Raw genomic sequence first — 11,200 nt, 5'->3', positions numbered from 1 at the left:
ATTTTCTGGCAGGGCAGGGACTTCCAAGTGAAGGAATGTTAAGAAGATGAACATTTGGTATTCATGAAGTGTACAAACAGGGCATACACACACTTAATGACCAACCTCTAGCTAGAAATAACAATTCCAAGAAATTGAAAGATGGTAGTTTAAGGATAAAAACAAGCCTGTCTGTATAAAAGGTTAAACAGGCAGAAAATAATATCTAAATAGGATAACGGGAAGTTTGGATAAATTAATGGGTGACAGAGCCACTCTGGTTTATTAGGTTAGGGGTGTCTGATGTATATCTCTAACCTTTGAAGTATGATTCCCATGCTAAACGGCCACTGTCCGAAATGGGTAAGGAGCACATCTGAATTGATATGACCTGGGGTGACCTTGGAGAAGGAAATGGCAACCCACTCTAGTGTTCTTGCCTGGAGAATCCCAGGGACGGGGGAGCCTGGTGGGCTGCCGTCTATGGGGTCACACAGAGTCGGACACGACTGAAGTGACTTAGCAGCTTAGCAGGGGTGGCCTTTGTAATGTCACAATAATTTTGTTGTCCACGTTGCTGGGGATAATGGAAATATGATCATCTTTCTCCCTGCACACCTGATGGCAGCCCATTCTACAACAGTTGTATACACGTAGGAAGAACAATTTTGAAATGCTGCAAGAAAAGGTGTGTGTAATTTGTGTGAATGGTGAGCCCCAAGCAGGGGAAAAACTCCCTTTGCCCTTCAGGGAGAATTAGATGGACCGCCTTCAGTTCCCTTCTGCTATTTGGCTATTTCCTTCACGTCCAATTCCTGATTTCTACTCTTAACTACGGGAAACCTGCTCCACCCTGAACCACTGTCTCCTTGAACATCAGCTCCCAAGTACTTGGGCCACTTGCTCACCTCTCCTGACTCCCTCTTTCTAATCCAGCTCAACTTCTAGTAACCAGAAGATGTGGATCGCAGCATGTGTCTTTAGACTCCTGGTCCCCTGGTCTTTCTCCTCCATCATGTTGCTTTCCTGTGTCAGCCTACTTTCCAAGGGATGATGAAGGGCAATCGGTTTCTCATATCATTCTTTGTTTTTCCCTCTTGGGAAAGGGCACTATGACAGCCGTAGTCCAAAACAATAGGTAACACAGACCTGTGGGCTGAGCTTCCTCTCCGCACAATTTGCTTCACCAAAAGATTTCTAACTGTAACTTCATTTGAGAATCTCTACTAGGCACTTTCATTTCCTTAAGACACAGCTGAATCACATCACAGGACCTCAGAATTTCAAGGACAGGGCAAACCCAAGACCAGAAGCCCTCTAGGAAAGTTTCTCCCAAATAGAGTTTCAAGGAAGTTAGTTGGAAAGCTTGTTTCTGATCCACAGGGGCAATGAGTACGGTCTTCTCACACTGATTCAACAGGTGAATAGCATGGCCAGTGTTATGGTACAACAGGGATGGTCATAACCTCTGTCCAGACCCCAGGGCTACAGACAAACACTAGAAGTAACTGTACTAATAATCAGTGAATCACAAGTGTAATGCACCTTACAAAGAGCAAGAGGACAGGGGAACAGAAAAAGGAAGGGACAGTGGCTTATTTATAATCACTCTATTTTCAGCACAGGACAGGGTAACATAGACGAAATCGTGTGAGAGTATAAGAAGGGTGGCTGAATGAATAAGCATGTAAGAACATCTAGAATCTAGCATCTCAGTATCTGTTTGTGAGGCCAGGTGGTTGGACTGTTCCATACACAGGCATCTCTCTGACCTTTTTCTTTCTTCCAAGAGGCAGTAGGTTCTAGGGAGCTGGGGCACCCTTCCCAAGTTCTTGTTATTTATCAAACCAAAATAGGACACATTTGCATATCAGGTTATATAAATATTTTCAGGGCACTCATTTTGCTCTTGGGAAAGCCAGCTTATCACGCTGTCATAAAAAATCCACTCTAATCCCAACATCCACGTTATGACCTCCTACCATTCTCCACCCAAGAAGGACATTAATAATCATCTATTAGCCAGGGTGCTTGGTTTGAACTTAAAAATTGTGAAAAGTGATCTTATAAATTATTTTCCAAGGGTATCATCTTTAAGCATTAACAGGTACAACTGACTGAGAATTCTGGGAATTGAGCATAATTACATGGAAATTGACAGGCCACAAATGCCAAGAATCCTGTTAACCTTTACTATCTTGAAAAACCTCTCCTTGTAATTATCTTTTCCCTTTGTCTCAAATGTTACTGATGAATATTTAGAGGCCTAAGCAAACACGGAAGTGGATGGATTGGAGAATCTTGATCTGTGTTTGGAATCCTGGAGTTTTCTAGGCATTCTATGAAATACCGAGATGCTAAATAGAGCACTTGGAATTCAACAATTTCCAGAACTTGTTTCCATCTTTGTACTGGCTCTGCTCTAGTTCTCTGCTTATAATTCTCCACGCTGAGTAGAAGCTCCTTTGCATCAGTAATTACAGAGAAATGTAGGTCAGAGGCATTTGGTGTCTAATGCAATTCCTGACCTGTTCTAAGTCTTTGGAAAAGTCACTGCATCTTTTCAGGGCTTCAGATTTCCTTTCTGGAAGTGAACATAATGACATTCAGCTCTAACAGCAGCAATATTTGCGTAGAGCTTGAAACCTCACCACCGACATCCCTTATCTCACTCATGTAGGCATGTCTCCTACGTTTTCCTCCTTTCCAGGCTCCACTGCAACCACGAAGTCTCCCCTTGTTTCTTTTCTCCACTATTTTAATTAAATCTTAACTCATCTCTCTGTCTCCAACTCTGCCTTTCCCTAAACCACTGTTTCCTTACAGGGGCAGGATAGACTCCTGGGGGGAGGTTGATTGCCACTGTAATTACAGAGACGCGTCAGCTTCCCATGCACGGGGACCAGAGAGGCTAGACATTCAGCCATGCATGGGACATTGTCACTATTGTCGAATGCCCGCCTCACAGTTAAGTGAGTAGCCTAAAATGAACTCTCTCTGATATATCAGGACAGAATATTTTTACAAGGTTTTAGCAGTCACTAATCCTTTAGGAATGCAGCTACCTGTCAGCTAAGGGAAGATTGTACTTTGATTTGCTCAGCTCTTCACCAAGAATTGCTCACTAGTTTGAAAGATCACATGACCAATGGTGAAGCTCACTGGATTTGAGTCGCCAGTTCTCCAGCCCGGTGTCAATGTGTGCAGTAGCCAATAGGTTCATGGAGATTCTATGCACAGACACAAGCCTCCACATCTCATCGCATCGTATGATGTCATTGTGCCTAAAGGTTATTTTAGGAACTTTCCTGGGGGTCCAGTGGTTAAGCCTTCACCTTCCAATGTAGGGGGCATGTGTTCAATCCCTGGTCAAGGAGCAAAGATCCCACATACCCAAAAAACCAGAACATACAACAGAAACAATAGTGTCACAAATTCAATACTTTAAAAATGGTCTACATCAAAAAAGAAAAATTATCTTACACTAACTTGATTATTAGTCATTTTCTATTTATGTATCTTATAGATCCAGCTAAGACATTAAATAGGTCATTTTTTCAAGTAGGTATATAGGTAGCTTATTGTTTCTATGAATTTAATGTTCATAGAAATAAAGGTATTACAAAATATTTTTTAATAAGATTTGGATCAGATAAAGGAGATAACTCCTGATATAAACAACTTCGTACACAGAAACCAGTTTTATCTTTCTGAAGCATAGCTCAGTTCAGGAAAATTCAGTGGCTCCCCTGCTTTTACGTATAGCAAATTCTGGAGTCTGAGTAATCAAGGCTCTTAGAAATATGTCATCCTAACTGACTAGGCTCAGTCTGGTCTCTGTTGTGGCCCCATCCACAGCTTTATCCACCATGCTGGGGCTCTTCAGCCTCTCTGTATTTCCAAGTCTAACCATCTGCTTAGACTTCCTATCTATAGGGTCCCTTCTTTTCCATGCAGATTTCTAAATCCCATTCAAACTTCAGTGTGTTAGTCGCTCAGTCATGTCCGATTCTTTGCCACTCCAAGTACTGTAGCTCATCAGATTCCTCTGTCCATGGAGTTCTCCAGGCAAGAATGCTGGAGTGGGTTGCCATTTCCTCCTACAGGGGAACTTCTTTATCATCTGAGCCAACAGGGAAGCCCTATACTCAAGGATCAGTTAAAATTTAATTTTCTTTATAAAATATTACTTTTTCTGAGTCCCCCATCCCTCTCCTCCATTGGTTAGAATCAAACATTTTTAAGATACATTTGTATGCATCTCATTGAGAAATAATTCAAAATATTGAGTTTATTATATATATTTGTATGATAATTGACTGCCTATTCATTTGATCTCACCTAGAAGGCTGGAAGCTATCTGAAGCCAGGTAACACTTCTTATTCATCTTTGTACCTTCTCAGACCTGAGCAAAGTGTGTGGCCCTGAGCGTGAGTTCAATAAACATTCATCGAATTGAATGAGCAGCTCAATTGTGGAGAGGGAAACCCCAGGCACTATTTTCTTTATTTCGGCTTGAGGAAATTGAATTCTAAATGAGTTCTGAAAGTTTACTGTACGCAGGGCATCATATGAGGCATGCTGTGGAGGTAACCGGGCTTCCCATATGGCGCAGTGGTAAAGAATTTGCCTGTCAATGCAGGAGATGTGGGTTCAACCCCTGGGAATCTGAAGGAGAAGATGGCAACCTGCTCCAGTGTTCTTGCTTAGGAAATCCCATGGACAGGGGAACCTGGCAGGCTGCAGTCCATGGGATCTCAAAGAGCCAGACATAACTAAGCACACACGCACAGGCAGGTAGACACCTCACCATCACGAGCTCATTTCAGGCTCAGATCCGCACCTAGGAGGACATCTAGAGGCTGGCCTACATTTTGCTGAAAGAACACAGAACTTTTCATAGCTAGGTTGCCTTTTCAATATAAGGGTTTGGATTATACCACGGTAATACACCACCGATGATGGAAAATCCATCCCGAAGACTTGTTTGCCAAGTAGAGCGGTAGATGTCCACTTCATCAGACTACGTCCCCCGTGGAATGCAGGCAGAAACAAGTCATGGGTTTCCTAGAGCCCTTGGGCTCTCCCGGTGCTGGAAGGGTCAGCCTCCTGCTGTGCTCCCTGGTCCAGCTCCAGCCCTGAGCGAGGCCATCCATCACAGCCAAAGCCTGCCCTTCTCTCACGCTGGCTGAGCTGGAAATGGAAGTGGCCTTTTAACGGAACATTGTCTTAGCATTGTGTGAAGCAAGGCTGACAGAGAAAGGAAGATTCATTCCTGACACCAATCACACTAATATCTGTCACCGGAATGACATTTTCCCTTTAATGATGAAAAATGCATCAGGAAAGAGTGAGGACCAGGAGCAAGGTCCATCGGCTGCTCCGGTCTGATGGGGAGGAAGTTCAGCAACTGGCCAGTAGCTCAGGGAGAGGAGAGGAAGGGTGGCCAGTTGGTGATCAACAAACACAGTTGGACCCTGGTTTGGAAGAGAAGGGTACAAGCAGATGGAAGCCCCTGGGTAGACAGTGTCCCTGAACAGCTGACTAAGGTCTCATTAGGCCTGCTGCCCGGGATTTTCAATAGAACAGCCCCATTTCTGTCAAGCCCAAGCAGGGCTTCATACTGGCTTTCAGGTCCACCTCCACGTACTGCTTTCCCGGTGTTTCAGACAGTAAAGACTCTGCTTGCAAGGCAGGAGACCCGGGTGCAGTCCCTGAGTTGGGAAGATTCCCCCGGAGAAAGGCCTGGCAACCCACTCCAGTATTCTTGCCTGGAGAATCCCATGGACAGAGGAGCCAGGTGGGCTACGGTCCATGGGGTTGCAAAGGATCAGACACAACTGAGGTGACAAACACGACATACACACATTGTACCGTATCCAGGTTTTCAGGGTTAGTCAACCGACAAGATTGCAGAGTGGGTGGGCATCCCACAACCCTCATTCACATGCTGTCTGTGTCATGGAAGGGGGACACCAGAGGAGCCCAGTCGACACCACAGGCGCCATGTGCATGTTCAGGGGGGTCTGTGGCTGGGGAGGATCCACGTGTGGGAGACGGCACCGTGAGGCCAACGCTCCGCAGCCTGCACGCACAGGGAGGCGTCACCGCAGAGAATCTAGTGAGACAGGCATATTGCTGGCAGCTAGAGGGAGGCTGCACCGTCATCTCAAGTATTCACAGGGTGAACATTCCCCAACAAATCGCAGATCTTCATCTACAAGCCCATTGCTCACAAAGACACCAGGTGCTGACAGCTTTATAAAATCCTTTTTCTCCCCTCCTTTCCTTTCTACTCTCTCATAACAGAGGCTAAAAATGCCAGCTGGTCACCTTCTTATATCCATGGCTGACCACATCACATGCCCAGTAGATGGGCTGTCCTGCCCTCATCAAAAGATGTGTGTGTACTTGTCCAACTCCCTTTGCTCCTGCTTTTTTTAAAAAAATAAAAGACCTTTACTCTTTATAAGAACTGACTCATTTGAAAAGACACTGAGGCTGGGAAAGATTGAAGGCAAGAGAAGGGAATGACAGAGGGTGAGATGGTTGGATGGCATCACCGACTCAATGGACATGAGTTTGAATGACTCCAGGGGTTGGTAATGGACAGGGAGGCCTGGTGTGCTATAGTCCATGGGGTCACAAAGAGTCGGACACGATTGAGCGACTGAACTGAACTGACTGGCTGTTTTTAAATTTTTAAAAATTTTATTTAACTGTGCCAGGGCTTTGTTGTAGCATGTGGGATCTTTGAACTTCGTTGCAGCATGTGGGATTTATTTCCCTGACCAGGACTTGAACCTGGGCCCCACTGCATTGTGAGCATGGAGTCTTAGCCACTGGACCACCAGGGAAGTCCCTGCTCCTATCTCTGATCACAGCGAGGTGATGGTGTGAGGGCTGCAGAAAAGCAGCTGCTTCCCACTCATGGAATGGTGACCCCACGTCTCAAGCATGATGGAGGCCAGCTGTGACAATCCCAGATGCTATTACTGAACTTTTGGTCACCCCACCTCTAGGCTTCTTTGAAGTCCTGATTTTCTAAGTTTCCATTACTAACGGTTCAATTACTTGCAGCCCAAATTACCCTAAACATTGCATTGGCTTTTCATCAGGAAAACTGTATTAATTTTATGAGGATGACAATCTATTTAGACTCCTTTACTCAGCCTTAAGGCTTTCCTGGTGGCTCAGACAGTAAAGAATCTGCCTGCAATGCAGGTGCCGAGGGTTCGATCCCTGGGTGGGGAAGATCCCCTGGAGAAGGGAATGGGACCCCACTCCAGTATTCTTGCCTAGGAAATTCATGGACAGAGGAGCCTGCCAGGCTATAGTCCGTGGGATCACAAAGAGTCGGACACAGTGGACTGACTAACACTCGCACTTTGCTTTCACTCAGCCTTGAATTGGTCCTGCTCTGTGTGCACACGTATTCTGCCTCCTGCTGCCAACTTTCTCTTACTCCTTCACTCATATTTATATGAATAAATACTGGCATACACAGGCTGACTCATGCACCAAGAATTGTACTGCACCCGGGTGCTTCTAAAGTTTGCATGCTTTGCAATTCCATATGACATTAATTAGCACAGCACCCACATGCTAGCTAACGTGCCAGAAAGCAGCCACATCATTGTCTTCTTTTTGGAGAAGGAAACTGAGTCATGAAAGTCTCTATATCTGCATGAGTGGGCTTCCAGCTCCCTCTCCTCCTCCAGTGTTCACACTTTTAAGTATACTTTAGACCGGCAGGGATGCAATTCAAACAGCCTTCATCTGAACAGTCATGCCCCCAAAGCAATTGATGCACAAGAGCATACTTTAAACACCTAACCCCATAGGACTCCTTGCAAATAACCAAGACCAACGGACAAATCCTCAGTTTCCAGCAAACATGTCTTTCTCTGATGTTCTAGGCCTTTTTTGCCTCCCTGTATCTTTTCAGTCAAGGAAGAGTCCTCCAAGATAGGGATCAATAATGCAAAGTGATGCTAAGTTCTAAAAATGATGCTGGAGGAGAGAAAGGGCAGGCAAGACTGTTCCCAGGGAAGGAGCGGCGGGGGAAGGCAAGAAACTTCCTTCTGCCCAGAAGCAAAGTGCCAGCTCTACGGGCTCAGGCAGGTGGGGGCTTGCTGTGAAGCCCTGTCAGGGGAAGGATGCTCTTGTTCTTTGAGAGTGTGGGCTGGCCTGAGAGCCACTGACGGTCCAGGATAAGGACCAGGCACCCTCTACAGCAGGGGTCTCCAACCTCCAGGCCAAGGACTGGTAATTGCTGTCAGATCAGTGGTGGCATTAGATTAGAAATAAAGTACACAATAAATGCAATGTGCTTGAATCATCCCAAAACCATCCCCCCAACACCTCTGGTCCATGGAAAAATCATCTTCCATGAAATCAGTCCCGGGTGGCAAAATGTTGGGAACTGCTACTCTACGAGATCTGTCCACAAGGTGATCACTCCTTAAGAGAAGGACAAACTGAGCATGGACACCCCAACACCCTTCAGTTCAGTTCAATTCAGTCGCTCAGTCATGTCCGACTCTTTGTGACCCCCTGGACTACAGCATGCCAGGCTTCCCTGTCCATTATCAGCTCCCAGAATGTGCTCAAACTCATGGCCATCGAATCAGTGATGCCATCCAACCATCTCATCTTCTGTCATCCCCTTCTCCTGCTGCCTTCAATCTTTCCCAGCATCACGGTCTTTTCCAATAAGTCAGTTTTTCACATTAGGTGGCCAAAGTATTGGAGTTTCAGCTTCAACATCAGTCCTTCCAATCAATATTCAGGACTGATTTCCTTTAGGATTGACTGGATTTGATCTCTTTGCAGTCCAAGTGACTCTCAAGAGTCTTCTCCAACACCACAGTTCAAAAGCATCAATTCTTCAGCACTCAGCTTTCTTTATAGTCCAACTCTCACATCCAACACCCTTCAGTTCCCTCCAGCATGTGAGTGCGGCCACCCAGAGAGCAAGACATGGTGACTCTTCACAGACCCCTAGGATCACCGGAGGAATTCCGTATTTGGAAGACAATGGAGGAAAGCTCTGAATACCTGACTTAAGTTACAAATCAGCCAGGATTGCCTGACAGTAAAGGGAGTTGCAAACTGTCTGAGAGCAGCTATATATTATGTACACATAATTTAAAATCAGATGTATTAACTTCCTTTGTGGAATGGTTGATGAACTTATTAAAATGATAAAGATTATCTCTCTCTGCACAGTTGAAACAACCATAATAGAAATCGAAATGTTGGATTTACAAAACAAATTCCCTTTTGTCATGTAATCTGATTCTCTCACAAACTCCTTGGCCAGGAGAACCACTGCCTGCCCGCATTGAACAGATGAGTCAACCAAGGTTCACGTCTCTAAAGGATAAGGTTCCCAGGGTAGAATAAGGAAGATCCAGGCTCACATCCAAACCTCTGACTCCAAATTCAAGACTCAGTTGTGCCTGACTCTTTCATACACTGCAGCCTGCCAGGATCCTCTATCCATGGAATTCTCCAGGCAAAAATACTGGAGTGGGTAGCCATTCCCTTCTCCAGGGGATCCTCCGGGCCTAGGGTTCAAACCTAGATCTCCTGCATTGCAGGCAGTTTCTTTACCATCTAAGCTACCAGGGAAGCTTCCTACACATAAGCCTTGGTTGGCTCATCCATCAAATGGAGGCAGTGGTTCTGCTGGACAAGGAGTTTGAGAGACTCATTTGAGGTTAATTAACTCACCTGCAGTTGAATGAAGGCAAGGACCCAGCCTCTTTCCCTGTGGAATATCCCCTACACCCCAGCTCACTGGGAGGGTAGGGGGCACTTTGGCAGGATAAGGGAGATAACTCATGAGGGGTGGGAGGACTCCTACAACTCAGGAGCAGATGTATGAGCATCAGAACCTTGTGCAGAAGTGGTCCCAGTGACACAGCAAGAACAGGAAGGCAGTGCAGGCTGTCTGAGCAGAGGAGCCGCCCGCCATTCATCTCCTGTTGCGTCCCCTCTCAGCATCTGGAAAAGCAGCTTGTGTTGTCCACAGAACAGTGAGCAGGACTCACAGACACCACAGGCTTGGGGAGCACGAGTGCAGCTCCACCAGGAAGAACATGGTAGGCCTTTCACAGGTGATCACTGGCAGCCCAGGCAGGGTCCAGAGAGAGGACCAGAGCCTGTTGTCTGGGGCTGTGTTTGTTCAGGACACAGCAGTCAGCCTCCCTGATCTCCTGACAGCATGTAGCCCCCAGAAATACTCTCCTCCTTCTTGAAATGGTCTCAGTCTTTGGAATTCAAAGCACCGTACCTTCTAGACTTCCCTTCCTCTCTTCCCAGGAGTGCAATGTCACCATCACAGGCAGGTCCCACCCTCGGCTCCATTTCCCCTAAGTTCCCACTCCTCAAGACGCATTTCGAATGATGCCTCCTCCAGGCAGTCTCCCCGGGTCATCTCACTAAGAAATGTTTCCCTCTTCTGGATTCCTTTTATGTCAATATTTTGTATCTTCTCCAGTATATAAGACTTCCCTGGGTGGTTCATCCAATAAGAAGTCTGCCTGCAGTGCAGGAGACCTGGGTTTGATCCCTGGGTCAGGAAGATCCCCTGGGGAAGGATCTTCTCCAGCATATAAAACATACTGCCTTTCATTTTAAATGCTTATAAATACACATGATCTTCCCTACAAGAAGATAAGCCTATTGTCAGGAAGGTCTTTGTTTTTTGATTAAACCAATTCAATTCATTGTTGAAAAAACCCATAGAGGTCATCCAGGTCAATATCCTCTTTTTATAGGTGAGGAAAGACAAGCCTCCAGAGCTTGCCCAGATGAGTCTTCATACAGTTAGGCCAGATTGGAGCTGGAACTCATTTGCACCGTTAACTCCATGAGTCGCTTGCCTAGAATGAGTTAGAGTGAAATACTATATGAGCGATTCCTGCAAGTTCCCCCAGACCTGCTATTCCCTGGCCGGAAGGCGTCCTGCCAGAGACGTGCAGGATCAGTATGGACCTCTCTGTCCACTTCACTTCAGAGAAACTTCATTTCATTCGGCACATGTCTGTTCCCATCCAAAGGGGTTTGCATGAGGGACTCGGAGCTTCTGAATAAGCGGTTGGGTGGTGATGCTTTTATGTAGTCAGCTGACCAGGGGAGAATGTCTGCAGATTGTTATGCTTTAATACATTAAGAAAATGGACAGAAGATCAATGGAGCACTAATAAAAGA

This window comes from Moschus berezovskii, chromosome 25 (assembly GCF_049115385.1).
Source record: "Moschus berezovskii isolate FMDL1 chromosome 25, NW_MosBer_1.0, whole genome shotgun sequence".
Taxonomy (NCBI): domain Eukaryota; kingdom Metazoa; phylum Chordata; class Mammalia; order Artiodactyla; family Moschidae; genus Moschus; species Moschus berezovskii.
This window is presented reverse-complemented; position numbering follows the sequence as displayed.